Here is a 10896-nt window from a genome sequence, read left to right as displayed (position 1 = left end):
GTGAAGGGAGCTACATCTGCTTAAATAACATTATCAAAATTTTAAAAAATTTTTTTCCCTAAATTTTTGGATTTTTTCACTTCTTTTCTACGCCCATGTGCATCGGCACCATGTGGGGTAACAAAATTTACTAGGGCCGTGAAAGTTTCCAGACCGCCAAGTAGCTTATCCAAGGTGCGGAGGGAAACAGCCTCCCCGACTTCACCATTCACACATACGAAGTGTAAGAGGGAGGGATGCTAGCATTAGCAGTAGAGTTTAGTGGATTAACCGCCACAGACAAATCCAGGGGTTCGTACACTTGGCACCGGAGCTTTTAACAACAATATATTGTTCAAAGCAAACTGATGCACCGCCAAACAACGATTGTTTGTACCGCCCAAGCATGCCTTCAGCCACGGAGTTGACAGCCCTGCATTGCATCTCAAAAGTTTTAATCATGTGGTACACTCTCTGCAGAGGAATCCCTTAGGGGTTCTAGCCTATGCAAATACCGCTTAAATCATACGACGACGCGTTTAGTTCTGACACTGGTGAGCTGAAAGGAGACAAGGAGACCATCAGAAGGAGGACCACTTTATACATATGTAACATTTCTATCAAATCTACCGCACGAGACCTGGGCCCTATGTTGCACGTTTTGGACACCCACGGTGACTATAAAGAAGGAAGTGACATCAACAACGCAGCAAACGCAGATTGGATGTTGATTTTGTTTTCTTCTGCCAACATCCAATCTGCGTTTGCTGTGTCGTTGACGTCACTTCCTTCTCCCTAGTCGCCGTCGGAGTCCAAAACGTGCAACATAGGACCCCAGGACTGTTGCAGGTGCCATTAGATTGCAGGTGCCATTAGATTTCAATATTACCGATGCTATCCACCGTTCCAATGATTGCGAATCTACGGCCCAGCGCGCAACATTCACAGTGCAGCATGCACATGTCCGTGGCTTCGAAAAGGGAGTAAGTCACGTGTTCTACACGCAAACTCTGAAGATGATACCTGCCAGAAGCTCACTTTTGGACCGGCCTGAAGTCACTGAGAAGATCAGAACGGCAGGGAGGTCTTTCGGTTGTCGGCGTCTCGCAAGCTTCGAGCATGCACGCGCAGGCAAAGCACGTTGGAAGGCATCGAGGAGGTTAGGCGTTCGAAAGAGACGGGATACGGTCCATTCGTCACAGGACGATTGGTCACAGGACGATTCGTCACACAGGAACATTCGTCATAGGATGACTCGTCACGCGGCCAACCGGTCTTACAATAGTTCGTCCCCCCAAACATGTACTGTTCAATTTGGTTCGGGCGGACAACGTGCCTCACGTCGTCCTCATATCTTAGCATGTCTTTGGCTTCTGAAAGGCGAAGAATTTGTAACAAACGTTTTAGCTTCTGGTTCGATCCCGAACATTGAATGTTGGTTCGGCCTGACAAAGTGGGTCACCTATTCGCTTAGCACGCCTTTCGCTTCTCAAGGTCAAAGAATTTGTAGCAGACGTTTTAACTTCTGGGTCCGTCCCAAACGGTGAATGGGGAGGCCATATAAAAGCGACCATTTTCGAACTCGGGCTACAATCAAAAGGATGGAGGTGATCGCAACAGAGAGAGGTGGAGCCATGCAGCTGCACGAGGGGTACTCGCACACAGGCATGCAGCAGAAAGAATTCCGATACTTATTGGTTTTCTCGAAGAGGTGTATGCAAGGCAAAGTAAAAACTTATTTGGCTGCCAGTCGGGTTCTTGCTCGTTCAAGCCATCAACTTAGGTCAACCTGCTGAAGAGTCGTAATATGATGAAAGGAAAAGCGGATGAGTATCGTAATATTAGTTTTTCTAACTATTGGTTTATGTCACAGTGGGAAGCAGTGAAACTCCTCATCAGGGAATGTGGGCGGTTGTTGAGATTTACAATTTACTATCGTCCCCTGCCCGAACGATGTGACCAGTTGCCCGCATGACGAGTCATCCTGTGACGAATGTTCCTATGTGACGAATCGTCCTGTAACCAATCGTCCTGTGACGAGTGCGCATGTGACGAGTCGTCCTCATCCCGAAAGAGACACCCTGCGTGACCAATCACCGAGCGGTAAAACCCTGAAACGCGCTTGAACGCAGAGATTGCTCTGTGGCAATTGGGGAAAACGTTTCGATAACAGCCTTAGCATGGGAAGCAACATGTTATAGATGACAGTGCACCACGATAATGGGATGCTGATGACACCATCACCGCAACACCGTGCGTTGCGAGTTACTAATTCGAGATGCGTGTCGGTGCTTGGCTTGAAGCACGATTTATTTTTGGTGATCGTGTAGTTGGAACTCGGGGGAACTCTTGACTGTCCTACCGTTCAGGCGATATCACCCCGTCCTCCAGTAGTGGTCACTTGTCGCTACATTCACCAATCACCACGCAACTCCACTGATGCGAAGCGGTCACGCTGTGTTGCTGGAAGCACATGCGCGAGCGCGCACACGCGCGCACACACAAGCACAACACACACACACACACACACATGGCGGATCAAACTTTGCTCTGACAGAATAACTGACGGTGAAACCGCCAAAAGAACGAGGCACAAAAATACGAGCAGACGATAGCCGAAGAACCACGAAGGCTGTGTCGTCTGTTTCGTCCTCTTGTGTGTTTCTTTCGTTTTAAGTCAATACAGAACACAAACTCCACAACACAAGCTGACACAAGCGACGCAACACGCGACCGACGCGACCTCGACCAACGTTGACCTCGACATCATAAAGAAGTGGATACGCCGATACGCGCAGTTTCGTATTAGGCGGTTAGTTGCGGCTTCTGATTAGGGGAGAGTGCATTCTGACTCGTCTAAAGTTAGAACACATTTCCACAGTTTAAATCGGTCTAAAAATAAATTATTTGTGTGTAAATTAGTTTCGCAATCTCAAAAAAAAAAAAAAAAACTAGGAAAAAAAAAAAGAGGTTATTTTGAATGAACGGTATCAAGCACCTTCAAACTGCGTAGAAACCAATTATAATATCATGATTATTGTAATTCGTTCATGTTTATCTGGCTCTTGGTGCAGTAGCAAAGCGTCGTCTGCTTTCAGTGCTGCAATTTTCCCAACGTTTCGGAAGCGGTCAAAGCAGACGACGTGTTTTGAACTCCAAGCTTACACTTCGAAATTCTCTCACTGAAGCTGTTAGTAAACTCAATTTTTATAATGTAGCACAAATCGGAGTGCAACAATGACCGAAAATAGGATTTAGCACTGTCCATTCACCATTCTGATCACTTCTCACGAGTTATTTTTAGGGAAATAACTATGAACAAGTTGATCCACTGCAACAACTGCTTCCGCCAGCCCAACCAGAACCTTCTATGTTACCTTACAACATGCGGTCACGTTTACTGCGCTACATGCAAGGAAGACTGTGAGTATATATTTGTTATTTTGTGCTCGAAACTTTCGCCTTCAGAATTACTTGAATCACAAAAGAAATGCTGTTGTATACCTTCTGGAGCTATGTGATGTCACTAAATATGCGCTTCAATGAGAAAATACAAAGTTTATATTTGCTTTCCTTAGTTTATATATTTTCTTTATTTAGTTTAGATCTATTACTTCAAAAATAATGCTTCAAAAAATTAAACAAAAAAATCGTTCGGAGTTAAAAAAAAAAACAAAAAAACACGGTGCATGAGTTGTGAGTTTTTATTTTCTCGCAACTATATTCAACTTATCCCACAAATGCAGGTATTCGGGATCGATGCAAACTTTGTGGAGAGACGTGCTCAGTCACTGCGTTAACGGGACATGTAAGTCTATGGGGCGCATTTCGTAAATTATTTTAATTTAGAACATTGTATTTCTGTCTCCTTTTTTGGGAGATGAGATGACTGACACAAGGTGAATCGTTCGTAATATGTCTTTTATAATTGCTTCAATTTGAAATAACCTTCTCGACGTTTCTCGCGGTTTTATTTAAAATCATTTAGGCATTCAAACGTATTCGCGAAGTATTTTAAATTAACGATTCACAGTACCACGGGACACCAGAACTTGACACAGTGACCGTCGCGTGTTGTCACGTGATATCCTGACGTCACGCGACGTCAATTTCCCCGAATTTAGCGACGAAATGCGTGAAGAGACGTACTTTCAAATTCCTGGAATTATGGGATTCCGTTAATAACGAATTTGATTCTTAAAAAAAGAAAAAAAAAAAGAATTTAGTGCTCCAATAAAATACAACTTTTTATTTATTTTTTTTTTTATTTTTTTTTTTTTTTAGCAGTCATAAACATATTTTGAATTCCGTTTTGCAGATCGATGCTGCTGTTCGCGATCTATTCAAAGACCCGAGGCCCCTAATGGAGAAATCGCAAATGGTAAAACAATCTGCGTTTCAAACCACTCGTTAAAAAGTTGCATGGGGATCGGTGGCCGAGTGGTCTAGCGCACACCAGCTCGGAGCACGTGGAGCGAAAGCTCGCGCTGCAGAACCCAGGGATCCTGGGTTCGAGCCCCACCCCTGCCCGTTTCGATCTGGATGAGCATCGTACCGGCGTGCGGTCGTGTATCACTACTGCGTGATGCACGTTAAAGACCCCAGGCTAGCGGCTGTACCGCACTGGCTAAATTTCTCATCTACAGCTGGGAGACTCGTCGCCCCTGTGAGGCAGACCAAGTTCTAGGCTGTATAAACACACACACAACCCAATTTTTTTTTAAAAAGTTGCAACTCCGTCCCCTTTTTTTTTTAATAAGTTCAGAGTTGCCGAAGGTGGACTCTGCTCAAATGTTGCGCTAGCGGTTGGGACAGTAGACGCTGAAGTTCCAGAAGTTGTAAAATCAAGTTATAAGTGATTTTTGGAAATTTCCAACTGCTGCGAAGCTGACGATTGCATGGGGCCCAACTCAAGCTCGTTGGTGAGGCTCCATTTTCCCGTTTAAATTTTCAGAAAATCCCTCGCAACTTTTCGATACAATAACAATTATTCTAATTCATAAAAAAAAGAAAAAAAAAAAAAAAAACATTGGCATCTGGTCCAGATCGTTAGCGCCACATTTCTAATCCTTAGTGTTCGGAAAACTGTGATTTACTTTTGCGCCAAAAACAAACAAACAACTTATTATTTACTTTTGCGCCAAAAAAAAAAAAATGCTTATTATTTTTGAGGGGAGAAAAAAAGGAAGGGGACAATCGAATCTGAACATATAAAAAAAAGCTGTTAATGTTTTTTGTTATGTTGGGAGTTTATAATTACGTAATTAAGTACTTCCTTTCTACCTTCTGAACATCAGAGTTCAGAAGGTAGAAAGGAAGAGACGATTGGTGTCCGCCCCCTTTTCTTTGGTACCTTAATAATTCTCATTATTTTTTTATGTTCCGTTTTTTGTTTGTTTTTTATTGAAAAAGGCAACGGGGAATTTGTTTACTGTTGTAGGGCAATTTCAATTGCCCGTAACTGGATACAACCGCGCCGAAGGACAGGGATAAAGTGAAGGAGGCAGCGAGGACAACACGGCGCTCTGTGTTGTCGTTACCTCCTTCACTTGGTCCCTGTCCTTCGGCGCTTCTATCCAGTCATGAACCAACTAGCCCAACTGAACATTTTAGTGCCCGTAAGGTTGTGTAAAGCGAAAAAAAAAAAACATTCCTACTTCACACCGTTGCACGTCCCCGTGAAAAGTGAAGGCAGCGAAAAAAAAGAAAAAACGTTGAATGCGAGACGGACACCGTTCAAAAATCGAATCTCGTCGAATTTTTTTTTTTCTCCGAAAGGTCGAAAGTTTTAACGGACCAGTCGGAACTCGAGCCTCGACGAAAGCGGGCGGCATGCGCTAATCCTCAGCCCACGGTTGACTGTGTTCCTTGTTTTTCGCTCAGGTTGCAGGCTTCCAAATCGCGCAGCTCACGGGATACGCGAGCCACCTCATCGAACAGGTAAATCCGCGCCGTGCTTTTGTACAGATAAACTCACGCGCTGCCCCCAAGAGTCGCTCGGCTCATTCTACACCGTGTACAAAATACACTCTGTACACATGCTGTCCGAGGCGTAGCTTAAAGGGATGCTGAACCGAAATTTGAATTTCCCAAAACACGCGGCAAAAGCGTGCAACGGGATGCTACAAACACCGAAACATCACTCATACGGCGATATCTCGAACGGATGACCGTATTTTTCAAAAAAGGGGGCGCATTTGGCAGGAATGTTGACGCCATGTTTCTCCGAGAAGGAGAGGGAACGGCCTCGCGTCTTCTCCGCCTCGCGGCCTTGAGGGAGCGAAGCAAAGAGAGGAGGAAACACGGTATCTTGACGTCACGCGCCTCGTCGGCCTGCTTCAATCTCAACCTCTTTTTCCAAAAATACGGCCGTCCATTCGAGATATCGCCTTGCGAGTAGTGTTGTAGGGATTGTAGCGTCCCGCCTACCTCTCCTGCATTGTTTTTTTGTTTAATCTAAATTTGGGTTCACCATCCCTTTAAAGGCGTCATGTGTCGCTTTCTCTAATGGCGGCCGCTGCCACATTGAGCGTATGTGAAAAAAGCCTGTCTGCAGAGATGGTACACGAGCGTGGATAATTCTGTCGTCGTGTTTGTAGCGAACACAGTGTATATTGTCAGGTGCATTTCGTAACAGCGTGACAAAAAGATACTATGGGTCGCTTCTTTTTTTGAACATCGATAAATTATTAGAAACAAAATATGGAATAAATAAACAAATTAAAAAAAGTTCCGTGGACACCTGAGCACTTGTTATGAGTTGTGAACGCGAGAGCATGGATGTCGTTCTTCTGTTCCGGTGATACCGGCGTGGACGGCCACGTTTCGCACCTCGGCGCCGAGAGGAACAGAAACAGCCGTCCAAAGCGAGTGTTGGACAAAACACTCGATAAAAGTATTTAAGTTAAGTTACTAAATACCTGCCTCATAATGTGCTTAAAATACTACTCAAGTTACTTTATCTGTAAAGTATCTTGAGTAGAGTACAAATACTTAGAAATGTAAGTGAATTACGTTTGAAGATACTTCCGCATTGCGTAATTTGTATGGACGTGAGTGACACCGGCAATTATGCAGTTGCAGAAACCTGGTTTACCACAACGGTGGATTAGCGCGTAACAACACAAAATGGCAAAAAAAAAAATCGTTGGAGCAGGATATTGTCACGAATTTCAAAAGATGATGCGGCGAATAACTGAAGAAACTTAACGTTTTATGGGGCGAACTTGTGCCCAAAACAAAATAGATAAAGGCTAGCGTCGCAGGCGACGATGTCGGAGAAACAGCAGGATCGATCGCTGGAGCGAGACTGACTCCGGTCCGCCACGCGGAGCATCTTTTGTACCCGCGTGGGTTTCTGGAACATTCGACGTAGAACGTTCGGCGCGTAGAACATTCGCGGCTCGATCAGACGAAAAGGTTTTCGAACTTACGAGAATGTCAAGTTGAAAGAACAAACAAAAGAAAAGTCCGCTCCCTGAAATCGAACCCGGAGGCTCCGCGCGAGAGCCAAGCGCGGCAACCATTTGGCCACGCGCTCGCTGGGCAATACGCGTGGCAATATCACTGATACATGTTACCTTGCATGTTACAAAACATTTCTGGGATAGAAATAAAGAAGTCGCTTTAGCTATTCGCCTCGAGATCGAACCGTGCCGCCACTGTGCGGCCGAAATTGGAAACGCGCGAAAGCGGGGATACCGCCGTGCGTCGTCTGCTACGGGCGCACGCTCAGAAGCATGGACCTCGACGACGCAAGCCCGTTTCCGGCTGAGCTTGATATTCCTTATTAAATTCTTTATGTTTTTGTTGCCGTTTCTTCTTACTAAAGGTTGTGTTGTATCGTTTGCCATGCGTAGAAATTCAGCAAAGCGATTATTATTAAGTCGGAAGCTTCCATAATCTTAGTGTGTTGTTTTTTATACAATCGCTGGTCCCACGTATTTTTGTTATCTCGCACAAACCGTGGCTTTCATAAAGCATTGAATGTTGAGTGGGTTTGTGGTTTGATTAGAAAATTAACCCGACTAATCGCTATCCTTAAAATAGACTAATCAATTAATCCGTACGTTGATTTTTTCCCGGTCATATTGCGTGAAAGACGTTAAAACTACATATTTTGTACTGGTTTTACTATGTCACAAATGGCATATTGCATTCCCATTCTAGACTTCACGCTGTGAGTCCTACATAAATATGATCACGGGAAGCCTTTTAAAATAAAGTATTTCTTAAGTTATTATTTAAACAGTATAATCACCCTCGGCGAAATGACAAGCACGCTGAAGTGGTTTACCGTGCAAGCTAGTGTCACAAAAGAAATAAAGACGTCAAAAATATTGAAGCCGGCATATTTTACTGCTTGCTGACTTTCTCCAGTACTAGACTCCAATTGAATGGCAAAAAAAAAATTGAAATTAAAGCATTACTTGAATAATCTAAAAGTTAATCGATGAACTGCCCAGTCCCGATATAGGTTAGGTGAGGGCGGAGGGAGATCGGAAAGTCTCGTGAAGGTCGCTAGCCCTCATCAGTAAAAGAGTATCACTGCGGCCGATGCTGTCTGTGTCGTGGTGCGCGTCGTTTGTTGGGGTTGCAGAGTCTACTGTGTTTGAATACAAGATTATTTAGCCAGAAATGTATAGTATTAGCCTCTTGACATCCGCGGCCCTCACCAAGAAAATTGAAGGGGGTGAACCCACACTACCGAGAAAAGCATTTAATAGCAGGAACATTGTTGCGTTGCTCGGTTACACTCGTTTATTACAGTCACGGCAGATATATTAGAACAGTTTGTTTCACTTGTTTCAGTTGTCCTGCCAACCGTGCAGTTTGCAGATTTTAACTAGAAGAGACACTCACTCCTCATCGCAACGCAGTAGATTTGTTCAGACTCCAAAAAATTTACCCACACTATGGCACAGTAAAAGGGCAGAGGAACTCAATAGCATGGTAATTTCTAATACAACGCTAGCTTATCTTCATTCTGAATATTTATATTACTGCAAAAGCTTGACGTTAAAAAAAGCATAGAAGCTGCGATTTCACAGCCCACAGTACCAGTATTATGTTAACTGGGTCGGACTTTATTTTTATTTTTTTTTTATTTCCACGTTGATGAACCGATACATCCATTTTAAAAGAAACAAATATTTAACATAAATATTCCAGTTCAGCCGGAGACAGGCATCAGTCGTGGTGATCCATGCTTTCCAAAGTCTGCCTAGAGCAGACGACGCACCCACAGAAGCGATTATATAAATTTGGGCCGCACGCTGGTAACACGATTCGATCTTCACTGAAGCACCGAACAGTACTGCATCTTTTTCCGCTAGAATTGTTTTCCCACCGATAGTATGCGACAAAATAAACGGAAGAATCTACGCCGTCTCGCGCGCCGACGTGGAGAGCCTATGGGGCGGCCGTTCTCCTATCCCCGCTTTGATGATGATGATAGCGCGACCGTAGCGCCACCTCTAGGTCGATCTCGAGGCGAATAGTGACATCGCTCAATATCACGTCCTGCCGCGCACCTTCGACGCCTCGTTTAAATACGATCCATTATCCCATTATGGGAACTTCACTTTAAACGCACTCGGGATAGTACGGACATGAGTGAATGGATAACAAAGAGAACCTATATAATAGACATAGCAGTGGTCGCACCTTCTTCAAGTAGGTTGCGTTCAGAAAGGCACTCAACGTTGGGGGACGCTTTGTTGGGATGTTGGGAGGTGATCGCTGCTCTTAGTTTGCTTCCTGTCCTGTTCTGGAGAGCAATAAGAGTCGGATTGACGACAAAAAGAAAATAAACGAAAGAAAACCTTAACGTTTTGCCGTAACAAGCTAAACAAAAATGTTTTTTTTTTGTCCACCTCTCATTTTTTTATTTGTTATTTTCTTCAGACTCAAGCCTGCATTGTTGTCGTAGGTCGTTTCCCGGTCTGCGTCGCGCCTCAGTGTGGCAATCTTTACTACCGTAATAAAACCACCCATTTTGTTTGAGGATTTTTTGGGGAAACTTTAGGAAAAAACAAAAGGCGCCTTTAGGAAGGCGAGGGGAAAACCTTCATTGTACGAACTTTGGGCTGAAATATGAGTCACAATCGGCAAAAAAGCGATGTTGTTTTCACGAGCTCGATCAAAGTCACAGGATTTGGTTGCTCGACAGAGTTTTGACGTTTGCTTGTCAAAATTTCGTTTGCTCGTCAAAAACGAAGTGGCCTCCGCCACTTCGTACCGAAAAACTCGGAAAATGGCGGAATGTCAAAAATGTATTTGAGATAATGAGGACAAGATACTCAGAAAGGTAATTAAAAGAGGGTATCAAATACTTTCGATCAAAAGTATTTGCAAGAGAGCAAGATGCTTCAAAGAGTATTTGAAATACAGTATTTGAGATAGGCACAAGTCTGAACCCCCCTCTCTCCGGCAACGCCTGACACGATAGTGGCGGCCGAACGCGCGCTCTCGTCAAACGGCCGCCAATGGCTATCTATATGAAGCCGTTTCGCATAGCCGTGAGAAAATGGGCATATCTTTCGCGTTTTTTCGAGGTTAGAGACGCCGCCGGCTCCGCGTCGTAAAATAATTATCGTGTTCCCATAAAAAAAAAAAGTGTCAAACGTTGGACCTATTTTGCGAATTTTGCAAAGTAGCTTTTTTTTTTTTTTTTTTTTTTTAATACTTCGCGTGCACAAGATTTTGCGATTGGGGGTGCCATATGCTTCGTATTTGTTTTCTGGGTGATTTTATTTCAAAATGTGTCAGCGAAAAAAAATTGTTTAATTTTCAAGAAAAATTAATGTACGTTGTATGGAATTTTCTGCCTGGATAAAAAATAATAAAAATTGCGGTTTTCGGATAATTTTTTTTTTTTTCTTCTTAAGTTATGAAGCGCAGGAGCGACCGCGATGG

Source organism: Ixodes scapularis, unplaced genomic scaffold (genome assembly GCF_016920785.2).
Source record: "Ixodes scapularis isolate PalLabHiFi unplaced genomic scaffold, ASM1692078v2 PGA_scaffold8__174_contigs__length_109621045, whole genome shotgun sequence".
Taxonomy (NCBI): Eukaryota; Metazoa; Arthropoda; class Arachnida; order Ixodida; family Ixodidae; genus Ixodes; species Ixodes scapularis.
This window is presented reverse-complemented; position numbering follows the sequence as displayed.